Source organism: Anticarsia gemmatalis, chromosome Z, assembly GCF_050436995.1.
Source record: "Anticarsia gemmatalis isolate Benzon Research Colony breed Stoneville strain chromosome Z, ilAntGemm2 primary, whole genome shotgun sequence".
Taxonomy (NCBI): Eukaryota; Metazoa; Arthropoda; class Insecta; order Lepidoptera; family Erebidae; genus Anticarsia; species Anticarsia gemmatalis.
Window position 1 is genome coordinate 12,380,119 of NC_134776.1, and position 13,611 is coordinate 12,393,729.

The window sequence follows — 13,611 nt, forward strand, 5'->3', positions numbered from 1 at the left end:
TAATATCGAGTGCAGGTAATCGCGCTATAAGATATTCGTTTAAAGCTACCCCAAAGACATCTGTTTAAATGTAAAAGCATAAATCTTGAGGACTTGTTATATCACTTTCAGAAGTTCTGTAAAGCTTGTCCAATAAATAAATCGACTAAGACTAAATGACTAAACGGGTCTCTTTCACGATGAGAATTGAAAGTTACGTTACCTTATTTATTTGTTGTCTGAGGTTTCGATCGAGCTATACCGAGCATAGCAGTTAATTACGATTTATTATAACTCAGCTGTGTCTTGGTATGAAAGACCCGTTTAGTAATATAGTATTATGTTTACAAACTGCGAAAGTTTAAAAACATTGATAACTCGATTTATATAACATTTGTCACAATATTTGTCTCAACAAACCAACATACAGGATTTCGTTCAATTGGTTTTCTAGTTCCTTATCATTTTTCCTTGCCAGCATCATGATAATAATAACAAATATTATATACATGCTAATCTTTTTATTGCTTGTGAATGCGTGCGTCGTATATTACCTAATAAATAATGAATCTAGCTTACCTACCTAAAATATTCTCAAGCTCTTAACAATATAAGATTTTGCTTAATAAATAATTTTCTATAATATATAAAATGTATCTTATACTTAAAACATTGTTCATTATAAAAAAGAACACTGCTACTGGGCAATGTAGACACTGCTGCTTGTCATTTCATTTATGTCTTTAGATCGTAGTCACAAAAATCTATTTTGTATGACGATAGTGGAAGACTATGGTAAGCAACTGTACTCTCAATCTTTAAAACGGAATTCCTTAAAAGATCGATATTGTTTATTTATGAGCGTATTTCGCTATCGGTGGCTGTACGCAGGTAAAGAACAGACAGTATTGGATGTTCTTGTACCTGTACCGTACCTTCAAATGTAACCATGGTTTAAAATAAATTGTCTAAACAAATTGACGTTCTCCCTTGAATAAAAGTGGACCCATGTTCAATTTCATCATTGTAAAATAGACTATAATATGTATAATTTAAGATCGTAACTCAATTGACAAGCTGTGGTAGGTATGTTTTATAATGAGCAATGTCGTTTATTAGCAATATAAATGCTTCTGCCTGTTTTATTTTCCGTTGTAGGAAATATTTGTGAATTCGTTTTTTATAACTATTGACTAATCTAGCTTTTCACTAACATCCCAAAATAGCAGTTCCGACTACTCTTTAATATTATTATATTATAGCATATATTATAGCAAGCGCTGAGATAAGCATTCACAGCGATTCGCGGCATAAGCTTATGTCAAAGCCCGATTTTGAATCGATCCAATCACTAGCTGCAGTTGATTACTTTGTTTTTAGTAGATATTACCTCTAGAGATCCACCCGGCTTCGCTAGGTTCAAAAAGTTAGTTTTACGGTGAGAGAACTCAAATAAATTATGCACTTAAAAATTGTTCTTTATATTGGTGAACTTTAATTACTGGATAGAGTTGCATATTTTTTACACGAAAAGTCCAAAATCTCTATAATTAAAAAATCGCCGCAAAAAGTCTGTAGTCATTGGAAATAACAATGGCTACATTGCGAAAACTTAAGAACGGCCAATACAGCTGCCAATCACGATACCTTGTCATTATGGAGGTTGTAACTTTGTCTGTTTTACACTTACTTTTTAAATTACTAGCTATTTAAGTAACATAAAGGTACATAAAGTTCATAAAGTTCATAAAGCCCCGACAACGACAACAGTGGTGCAGCGGATCGATAACGGACGAATGCTAACAAGTAATTCAAGCCTCCTATTACGGTTTCCGTAGTGTAGTGGATATCACGTCTGCCTTTCAGGCGGAAGGTCCCCGGTTCGATCCCGGGCGGAAACAGTGTCTTCTGCGCTTTCCTTTTTGTTGCGTATATTCATTATTTTATTTCTATTCTGTTTGTTTTGGAATATTTTTATCTTTTTCTGATACGTACGGGTTTGTTAACTTGCCTGGTAAATTGCCAAAGGCTTGCCTTTGCTTCACCTTCAGGTACAACTGACGTGATGATAATATGTATGCCATCAAAAACATTCTGTAAAAACCTCAAGTCTCGCCGTAAAAAGTTGTGAGATCTATATAATACCAAGTCGATTAATCTATTTAGTCTCTACTTAAAGGACCTTCTGTCTTAAGTTATTACGTATGTTATTATCTTGCCAATTTTAAAAAAAATACCTTTAAAACAAATAGATCGACCTGGCCATCGCATGATTTGATTATTAGTATGTATCACACTACACAGCACGACGAGAAGTTAATGCTCCTGAAATGTTAATGGCGAATTTGTGTTTTCTTGCGATGACCAAGTCGATCTATTTGTTTTAAAGGTATTTTTTTTTTAATTGGCAAGATAATAACATACGTAATAACTTAAGACAGAAGGTTCTTTAAGTAGAGACTAAATAGATTAATCGACTTGGTATTATATAGATCTCACAACTTTTTACGGCGAGACTTGAGGTTTTTACAGAATGTTTTTGATGGCATCTCACTTCTTTTTGTAGAGCGAACATAAGTCCAATTTGTATGGAAAGACGTTTTTTTTCATTTCCTATGGGAATGTTATTCAGTTTCATGGGTTAAACACCCTTACCCACCCTATACCCCCTCCCGTTATGCCTCATATAGTAGGTACCTATTTACACCTATTTATTTTATTTTCTACAGTAATAATAATTCATTAACTGCAAATATAACCTTGTAATCTTATACATTTATATGGGATTACAAAGTTATTGTTGCAGTTTGTGTATTTAGAAAACTGGACCGAAATTAGAAAATATAAAATTTTTCCCATGATTAAAACACTAAACCCTATTTGTATTCTAAATTGTAAGCTTCTAAGTCTGCTAGAAGTACCTTAGACTTTTGATGATCGGTGAGTCAGTGAGTCAGTGAGTCAGTGAATCAGTGAGTGACAAAATTCAAAATTTTAACAAGTTGTCATTCTTAAACTACTGGTTCAAATTGACTGAAATTTTAAATATACCATGTTTATACAATGACTGATAAGTTGCTGAAAATCCAGGCTTCTTGTTTTATCCACAACGAAATTATAGGGGTGTCAAAAATAGCCCGAATTGCTTCGAGAAAAGGATGTTACGGCCGTGCCGCTTTTTTTTTGCTCGACTTGCGGGGGCACTTCCGTGCCCCCAGATCAACGTTTTTGTTTCCAGGCATGTACTTATACATAGTGGGATGTATTTAAATTATCTAATATAGGAAAGTTACGTAAAGAAGTATTCATTGAACTGGATGTCCGTTTATTGTTGGCGTAAATTCACTAAAAACGTACATTAAAAAAGATCATAACTAAACAAGATTATCATCTTTTTACTGAATATAATATCAGCGCTTAATGATGAACGGGTGTAAAAAGTTCCAGATTTGAGCAACGCTCGGCGAACATGAAACTCATTTGTAACCGCCTCCGTGGTGCTTCGATTAATGAACGGAAACCAGCAATCAATCATTTAGTTTTCCACTCGTGTTACTAAGCATTTTTATTAAACATTTCAATGTAAAGATAGATCTTTTAAGTATGCATTGTTATTATTTTAAGTCAACCTAAGTTTAGTTTTAACTTAGAAATACATGCAGTAAGTAATAACCACTATTATCGTGTAATTAGTACATGCATGTAACTTAAAACTTTGACGCATAGTTGTTTGGACATATTTAGCCACTGCTCAAACAGCCAAATGCATATCATAGCATTTTCATATATTATTATGCTGCATATTTAAAAGTTTTATTGCGATATTTATTTGTATTTTAAATTTTTAAACGTTACAATATTCGATAATTACGATTACGATTTTACATATAAATTCGACGATCCCTTATTGTCGGTAAATAAAGTATATTTTTCTAAGTGTCGAATTTTTAGGCTATAAAGGTGTGGTTCATATTAACTATGATAGTTCGGAAAATATTGACCACCTGATCCACCACTGGGTAAGAAAAAATGGCGTAGGGATCAGATCTTCAGTCCATTACCCATCACGTAGGTTGCGGACGTTTCATAACGCCAAAAGCTGTTTTTAAAAATAACTCTCTGGTATCTTTAATTTCGTAATGATATCAAGGATATAAATGACCTTATGATAATATATACCTAATTTAACTGAGTGTTCAGAGAACGCATTGCAAAGCAGTGTTATATCCACAAGATGCTATACTTTGAAGTAAGCTAACAGAAAATGTTTAAATAATAAGTACTTTTCCAGATCAGCTCAATAAAGTTTGAGAATTAAGTGCTATTCACACATGTAGGTACACGCCAAGACATCTTCTGAAAACAGGTTTTGGTGAATGCTTTGCATTTTTTCAATACATTCACATCGTTTTAGCACTACAGCTCAATTTTATAAGACCAGGTCCAACAACAAACAAGGAAAACAACACACAAACAAAATTTTAAAAGTTATCTTATGTATTGCAGTGATAGCCGAGTGGTATAAGTTGACACCTCTCACTCAGGTGGTCGCAGGTTCGAACCCGAGGCAACACACCAATGACTTTTCGAAGTTATGTGTGTATTAGAAATAATTATCACATGCTCCAGCGGTGAAGGAAAACATTGTGAGGAAACCTTGCATGCCTAAAAATTGCTTTAAAACATTTATTGAGGGCGTGCAAAGTCCCCAACCCGCACTTGGCCAGCGTGGTGGACTCAAGGCCTAACCCCTCCCTCATTACGGGAGAAGACCCTTGCCCAGCAGTGGGACATAAATGCGTTAAATTTATTTATTCTTTACGTACTGGCTAGCGTGGTGGACTCACCCCTCCTTCATTACGGGAGGAAACTCTTGCCCAGCTGTGGGACAGTAATGGGTTAAATTTATTATTATGTCTGTATATTTCAAAAAGTTACCGCACAGTGGTTCTACGATAGCAAGAACAAGATAGCAAAACTCAAGTTATATATAGGATAAGTGTAATGCGATGAAATGTGATTGGATCATAATTGGTGGATCATAACCATTAAAGGAATGTTAAAATAATAGTATGTCAAGTACGTCTTTAAATGTTGAACGTTTTTTGAATATCTTATATCAACAAAACTAAGTATCAGAATTATAATTTCTAAAAGAGTTAAGCAGTCCAACGCCCAGAAGTTCAACGTGCCAAACGAGACACACAAGGGTCGCGGCGTACAAAAGCGCTCATCCGTCTACATAGCGACCACGCGATACTGTACTTAACCTCACATGATCGATGAAACCTTATGCCATGCACATATTATAATGTATACCATCCATATGTTAAGGACGTTCCGTATAATTATTTATATCGTTTAATATAATCAGTCATATTTGTCTTTTAACTCATAAACTCATTATACTCAATTACTAATTCCGACTGTCTCGAAATTCGTCAGCCAACTCCGAACTCTATGCTAATGGCAGAGCGATTACGAACTTTTAATGTGCTTTCAATATTTCAGTGCAGAGAGTTCGAAAACCCAATTTTATAAGAAAAGGCGGTACTTTGAGACTTTACCAAAGGGTTGCAAGAGGTATCGACAAGTTTTCTACGTAAATAATGGCCATAATACCTTCAGAACTACGTTGCAACCGATCGATAGTGTACGAACGCAGGCATGTTATTCGAAATTCACATTAAGGTTTCCGTAGTGTAGTGGTTATCACATCTGCCTAACACGCAGAAGGTCCCCGGTTCGATCCCGGGCGGAAACATTGCTTCATCTTTTTCATTTTTGTTGTGTATATTCATTATTTTATTTCTATTCTGTTTGTTTTGGAATATTTTGATCTAGATTTATGTTTTAGGGCTTACAAGGAACAAAATTGAGTATTTTGAAATAATAAGGAAGAAATATATTTTTTGGAGTTATTTGTATGGAAATGCTTCGATTTAGTTTTAAGTTTTAATATTGGAACACTTAGTATGTTGTTTTTGGAAAAAAGACTTGTTCATTGGTCAAATGCTATGCAATTTTGTTTAGAATAAGGGTATTTTTGTAAGTAGGTTATCTATTTGATTTTTCATACCTGAAAATAAGAAAGCAAAGTTAGTATTTCCTGAAAGTAATTTATGGAGAAGTTGACTTTTAAGTTTTAAATAATTTGGTATCTTTTTAGAATCTACAATATGATGTTAATGCCGTAACGACTCGCGACGATACGCGGCGGAATTATCGCTCGTTCGTGGAGATTGTCCGACGATACAAGGGCGGACTCGTCGCGATTCTCTCGCCCGTGGAGACAGCGCCTAACACAGACAGTGATCTGACGAAAAAAATCTTCCTAATAGAATGTTTTCCTGCGAAACGAAGATTATAAGAAATCATCCAACGACACCGAACTCGCTGGTACAAGATAGTAATGAATAAATAAGGTCCTTAAAGCAAAGCTCAAGAGCTAAGCTGTCGGTACCGGTTGTTTGAACATCAACGACCAACGATAAGTGGTTAAGGAATACTTGGAACTTGGAATATTGATAAGCTCTTTGAGTTAAGGAGGAAATTCTGAAGAAGGAATACTTAGTGAAAAAAAATACATTTTTGAAAGAATGATAATGACTCTATACAGTTTAGTTCAATGTCCAAAGAAAATAATGTAACAACGTTGAACAAGTGCGAGTCGGAGACTTTGCATTCATTTGAGGAGTTGTTGACAACTGACGTAATGTGTCATGTTGTAAAAACTCTTGTTGAGATGTTTTTCTTAACCATTAAAACAAGTGTTATTTCTAATACTCAAAAAGGCGAATATATAAAATGAATGCCGATTGTGTTGCTTAGTTATTATTATGATAATCACGAACTTAATATCGTCTGCAAAGTCTCCGATAGAAGCTGACTCACTAAAAACACAATATTTTTGATCTTGAATAAATTTGATTGATATCTAGAAAAACCTGGCTATAAAATTGTTGCCCTTTTTTATATAAGGCACTATATAAAAATATTCCTTATAGCCGTCATTCGTCTTGTTAACTTATAAGCATTAACTCACGCGACTGACTGAGAATAGAATTTAATATTAAATTAATTACAACTATAAGTTCACGTTATATGAGTTATGTGTTCTTAGCACGTCTACTTATTTTTACATCAGTATTTTTCAAATTACTGTATGCTATATATGTAAATAATAATAACCAAAATACTTGTAATAATCTTATATGTAATTATGATGTATATAATTATTAAAAAAAGTTGTACGCTCATGACATTATATTTGAAAACATAACCACACTTTAATTTGAAATGATTATTGATGCTTCAAGTTTAAGGTGTTTTATTTGTCAAAACTCATTACATATTTCATTCTTATAAAATAAAAACTTCATGAAGCAACTTTTTTCAATACTTTCCGTTTTTATATGGCCTATAAGAAATAAGTTGATAGATTCGTAGATGTAAAAACCAGCGTGAAAATGACCCAGCTTCCCTAAGTCATCAGAAAGTTTTATATATTTTACCTGACGGTAAGTAAAATTAACCAAATTATCAAAAACTGTGTTTAATCTTGAGAATAAATGGAAAAAACATGAAATCGAAAAACCTAACAACTTGATAGAAATAACTTATAACTTACACTTTTAGCGTGGACATTCTCTAGATAGGTAGCCGGAAATCTTTGCTTTTGCTTTGAACGGCACTTAAGCAGCCAGTCCTGTTAGTTGCCAATCGAGATTACAGTCAGTGAGCCATGTCAAATGCCTTCGGGCATTTGAAAAACTTCGACACTAGGCTGACCACTAACCAAATGGTGGAAGAATGAACTTCAATGACTGGATAGAGTTACAAAATCTTTACAAGAAACATCCAATATATTATGTCCGTAACTGAAAACTCGATTAGAAAGTCTGTAGTCATAGGAAATAACAATGTAGCCACGAAAACTTAAGAACGGCCACTGCAGCTACTAATCATGCTACCTTGTCATTATGGAGGTGGTAGCTTTGTCTGTTTTACAGTTACTTTTTAAATTACTAGCTATTTAAGTTACATATTACGTAAAGGTACATAAAGTCCATAAAGCTCCGACAACAGCGTTGCAGCGGATCGATAACGGACGAATGCTAACAAGTAATTCGAGGCCCCTAGTACAGTTTCCGTAGTGTAGTGGATATCACATCTGCCTTTCAGGCGGAAGGGCCCCGGTTCAATCCCGGGCGGAAACAGTGTCTTCTGCGCTTCCCTTTTTGTTGTGTATATTCCTAATTTTATTTATATTCTGTTTGTTTTGGAATATTTTGATCGAAGAGGTGTCATTATAAGTATCAGTTGTTGTGTAGTTTACATGTTGTTGTTTCTACTAATATGCAAAAAACTTTTTTTTTACCACTATTTCCAAAAAAATATGCTGATAAACTTTTACTTAGTGAAAATTGCGAGGAAGTACAATCTTCAAATCGCCATCCAGTCATGAAGCTTATAATTTTATGACAAAGTGCAGCGAAGGCTGGAGTTAATATAAAGAAGTTTAAAAAGTCGGAGAAAGAGAAAAGAGTTTACTTTATTGGTGAAAGTCATATCGAAATATGTTCAGAAAGACAGACGCGGCTTAGAGGTTTTATTTTATAATCTGCAGAGGTTGTAGGTGAAGAAATGAATTTATTCTAACCGCACAATATATACTTAGGTCACTATTTATATTTTGAGCCTTGACGAATCTGATTGTTTTAGACCCCATTTGGCGTTTTCATCGTAAAGTTTGGTCTTTTTGACTACTACATTCCTAAGAAAGTTTTGAAATCTGCGCTGAAAATATTTTCAATATCGTCGATCGAAAATAAAATTGTAAGTGTGTGGGAAAATGGCATTAGGATGTTAACATTTTCGTGCAAATATTTTTTACAACTTTCGACGTGACTTATAGAAACAGTCGTGTCTATATCGACTTATTTATTATTTTGGTGACAAAGTCTGATCTTTTGAAAATTGAGAACGCCAATAAATAGAGTTCTATCATGATTATTTTTCCATCACCAATGAAATTCCTGAAGGTCGTCCAAGGTCACCAGTTGTCTCCGGAAAAATTGATGCCGTGCGAAAATTAATTATGCATTTTAGTTTCCTGATACAAGAAAAGAATACACAATTACAACTACAAACATTGTAAAGCTAGCGCTCGTTTGCATATGTACGGCTTGAATAAAATTATTGTGATTGTAGGGGTGGGTTTTATGTGATTTCTAGCAATAGCCAAACGTCAGCGAAGCGGAAACTGGAATATCTTCGCAGTTTTATGTTGCACAAATTTCACTTTAACATACACATTTACACACAAATTCACACTAATTTGTTCCTGTATTTTCTTTCTTCTGCGTCCACGGGGAAAAAAAGTTCCGCTGGGATGACGTTTCCCAGCGGAAACTGTTTTTATTGAACAGCTCTGCAGTGGGTGGATACACAAATATGTACTATAGATAGATACACATTTACACAATGTCACACACTAATTCCCTATTAAACAGAAATTACGATTTTCCATATTTTACGTCGTGCATACGCACACTCGTGAGTGTGGCACACACGTGAGTGTCGCACTCATAGGGAAAGTTTAAAAGCGTTTGGGGGATGAATGGCCCTTGGGATTGGTCTGTCCGCATACAAAGGGTCTTAAAATTGTACCTAAAATAACATATAAAATTAACGATTGTAACTATAACGTAGTTTACCTAATTTTTGAAACATTTAATACGTCTGGCAGAAGTAATGGCCCACGGAAAGTGTCTGGCAATAGTCAATTTCAATTCTACATAATATCATTAATTTCGTATAAAATAACTTGTTTTAAGTGTTATAAATAATCATTTCGTATAGTATAGTTATATATTACTATTTAGATATTGAATAAGCCAGCATCTAAAGTGTCACGATGTAAGAACATAGCTGAATTGACTGTTTTTGGGATGGTTCCTTTAATGAAACAATATATTTCTAAACTAGCTGACCCGTGCAACTTCGCTTGCGTCACATAAGAGAGAATGGGTCCGAATTTTCCACATTTTTGCAACACTTTTTACTGTTACTCTGCTCCTATTGGTTTTAGTGTGATGATATAAAATATTTTTTTTTCACGAAAAATATTCTCAAAATTATTTATATCTCTTAATATGACGAAGTCGCGCTAAGGCATATCCGCCATTAAAACAGTTGCCATGACAACGGAGTTTTGTTAATTCAATGTCATTATAATATTGATTTTTCGCGACTTCGTTGAATTTTCTGAATTTTCCCGGGAAATGCGTCATTTTCCCGGAGTAAAAAGTAGCCTATGTCCTTTCTCGGGTATCAAAATATCTCCGTACCAAATTTCATGCAAATTGGTTCAGTAGTTTAGACGTGATTGAGTAGCAGACAGGCAGACAGACAGACAGACAGACAGACAGAGTTACTTTCGCATTAATAATAATTAAACTTTATTTTCTTTGTAGTATTGCAGTACATGGGTATATATTATTATACTAGCTGACCCGCGCAACTTCGCTTGCGTCACATAAAAGAGAATGGGTCAGAATTTTCCACGTTTTTGTTACACTTTTTACTTTTACTCTGCTCTTATTGCTCGTAGCGTGATGATACAAAATATGCTTTTTTTTTCACGAAAAATATTCTCAAAATTATTTATATCTCTTAATATATGTAACGAAGTTGCGCTAAGGCATATCCGTCATTCAAACAGTTGCCATGACAACGGAATTTTGTTAATTCAATGTCATTATAATATTGATTATTCGGGACTTCGTTCGCCACCTGAATTTTCCCGGGAAATGCGTCATTTTCCCGGGATAAAAAGTAGCCTATGTCCTTTCTCGAGTATCAAAATATCTCCATACCAAATTTCATGCAAATTGGTTCAGTAGTTTAGGCGTGATTGAGTAGCAGACAGACAGACAGACAGACAGACAGACAGACAGACAGACAGAGTTACTTTCGCATTTATAATATTAGTATGGATAATCGATAGGTACATCCTGACTTATATCTAAATCCTCAAAAACATCCATTGTAACGATACAATTACAACAAATATGCAAAATGTAAAATAGTGGCGTGATAACAACACGTACAGTAGGTAACAACCTCAGTTGGCTAATGACACAATGCGCGAGCGCGCGGGAATCGCAACACGATGAGCGGCGGGAACGTACGAGGATGTCCGACACCTCGACCCCCGCGGCCCCCGCAAACGAACACGCGAATTATTTACTGCTGAGGCCGTGGAGGACAACTAATGAGTGACAGTAGTAATCTGGCAAAATAGAGTTACTGATTACTTTTGTTTAATATAGATTATGTTACTTACCACATTTTCTTGCCTCTTAATTAATAAAAACCTATAATCAAAATTATGTGAAAAACGATTTTTAACCTGGCTTCTTTCAGTAGATAGGTGTGGCTCATATGTTGTCCCCCATGGCGTTTAACGTGTTAAAAACATATCTGAAAACCAACTTTGCTACTATAACGTGTAGGGTCATTTTTTACGCACCTTCACTCCGCGCTACCTCAGAAACGGCCCCGCTTTCAAGGTAGTGGATGTGCATACCTCTTAACAGACCCTTTATACTAACAATCCTCAAAATTTCAGCTTTGCTAAAATGACGTAGGTCTGGCAGCTCTGGGATCTTGGACTATTACATAAAGTCCATAAATAAAGCTCCGACAACAGCGGTGCAGCGGATCGATAACGGACGAATGCTAACAAGTAATTCGAGGCTCCTAGTACAGTTTCCGTAGTGTAGTGGATATCACATCTGACTCTCAGGCGGAAGGACCCCGGTTCGATCCCGGGCGGAAACAGTGTCTTCTGCGCTTTCCTTTTTGTTGCGTATATTCATTATTTTATTTCTATTCTGTTTGTTTTTGAATATTTTGATCGAAGAGGTGTCATTATAAGTATCAGTTGTTGTGTAGTTTACATGTTGTTGTTTCTACTAATATGCAAAAAACTTTTTTTACCACTATTTTCAAAAAAATATGCTGATAAACTTTTACTTGGTGAAAATTGCGAGGAAGTACAATTTTTCTTTGTCTTCAAATCGCCATCCAGTCATGAAGCTTATAATTTTATGACAAAGTGCAACGAAGGCTGGAGTTAATATAAAGAAGTTAAAAAAGTCGGAGAAAGAGAAAAGAGTTTACTTTATTGGTGAAAGACATATCCAAATCTGTTCAGTAAATTTTTAGCTTATTGTGAAATGAAAGACAGACGCGGCTTAGAGGTTTTATTTTATAATCTGCAGAGGTTGTAGGTGAAGAAATGAAACAGCATTCTAACCGCACAATATATATTATTATTAATGATATTACACAATAATTCAAATAGAGCTAGAAATGTGAAAAAGTTAACGTAGTAAGTGTTTCAACCACTAAGAAATACTGTAGGAAATATTGTAGGGCAATTTCAATTAAACTGATAATAAAGCGAATTCGTTAGACTTGTCAATCTCACGATATGAAACTTAATTAACAAGTAATCGACAATTTTAAATAAGAAATTCATACAGTTGCCTGTCGTATAGCTTGTACAGAGTTTGAACGAATATAGTTCAGCATATAAGCAGATTATTTATTGCTAGAGCCGCAAATTGATTGTACATTGTGTTGGCAATAAATGATAACAGGCTACTGCCCCAATCTATCCCTTTTCAATGCCACCCGAAATCAAATCATTCCGAAAAACTTTAGCAAGTCATCGACCTGTCTTGCTGCCCGTCACATTACGACATGGCATCACAACTGTTTTCCATTTCAATTCAAACCTACCTAACTTCGATTCTCTTGTGGAACTGACAAAATATTTCTTTTTTTAAGGTACATCTCAGTGGTTTAAACTCTTACAAACACCCAGATATGTAACTACAGATATATAAGTACATCATTCATATATTATTTTATAACATTACTAACATTATTATGAAACAACGTAATAGTTTTTTTTTATATTAAGCTTTACTAATATTAAATTTGTTACAGAAAAGTAACGGTGCAAAATATTTTTTATAATAAATACTATGTAAAAATTGAGGTTACAATGTTATTTTAGTTACATTATTATTGCTTGGCTGTGCACTGGTTGACTATTACTAAGTATTTTGCTATGAAATACGGAAGAGAAGATTTTAAAGTTTTAGGACGATTACATAACTACGTATATTATTTTCGTACTCTTTACGACTAGATTTTGGAATAGGGAGCAATTGAATTTGAATTTACTATTTCATAAAAATACTTAAACAAAGAAATAATTATTATCTAACACTATACTTGCCAGCTGTAACCAGCGTCTCAATGTCAGTAAATCAAAAATCGATATATTTTTTACCAACGACATTTTCCATATAGTATAAGATAATAATTACGCATCACGAAATTTTAAAAGTTATAGTACAAATTAATCAAGTTCTGATTTAAAAATTACATTCTACAACAATCTTTTAATGGTGGCTTTTTTATTATAACGTAGCATTTATTTCAATTATTTAATTTATATTTTCACACAATATGAGCATTAAATTATCTTATATTAGTTACTACTTCTAGTTTTTTTTTAGATTTCATTTATTTTTCTTTAATAAATCCTAT

At 34.1% G+C, this 13,611-nt stretch overlaps 3 non-coding genes across 3 annotated transcripts; all 3 read left to right on the forward strand.

Annotated features, from left to right (window-relative positions):
* Positions 1–1,807: 1,807 nt before the first annotated feature.
* Positions 1,808–1,880, forward strand: TRNAE-UUC (transfer RNA glutamic acid (anticodon UUC)). The gene has a single exon. It is a non-coding gene; the product is annotated as a tRNA-Glu (tRNA).
* A 3,790-nt stretch (positions 1,881–5,670) lies between these two features.
* On the forward strand, positions 5,671–5,743 carry TRNAV-AAC (transfer RNA valine (anticodon AAC)). Its single transcript has one exon. It is a non-coding gene; the product is annotated as a tRNA-Val (tRNA).
* A 6,010-nt stretch (positions 5,744–11,753) lies between these two features.
* Positions 11,754–11,826, forward strand: TRNAE-CUC (transfer RNA glutamic acid (anticodon CUC)). Its single transcript has one exon. It is a non-coding gene; the product is annotated as a tRNA-Glu (tRNA).
* Positions 11,827–13,611: the final 1,785 nt, after the last annotated feature.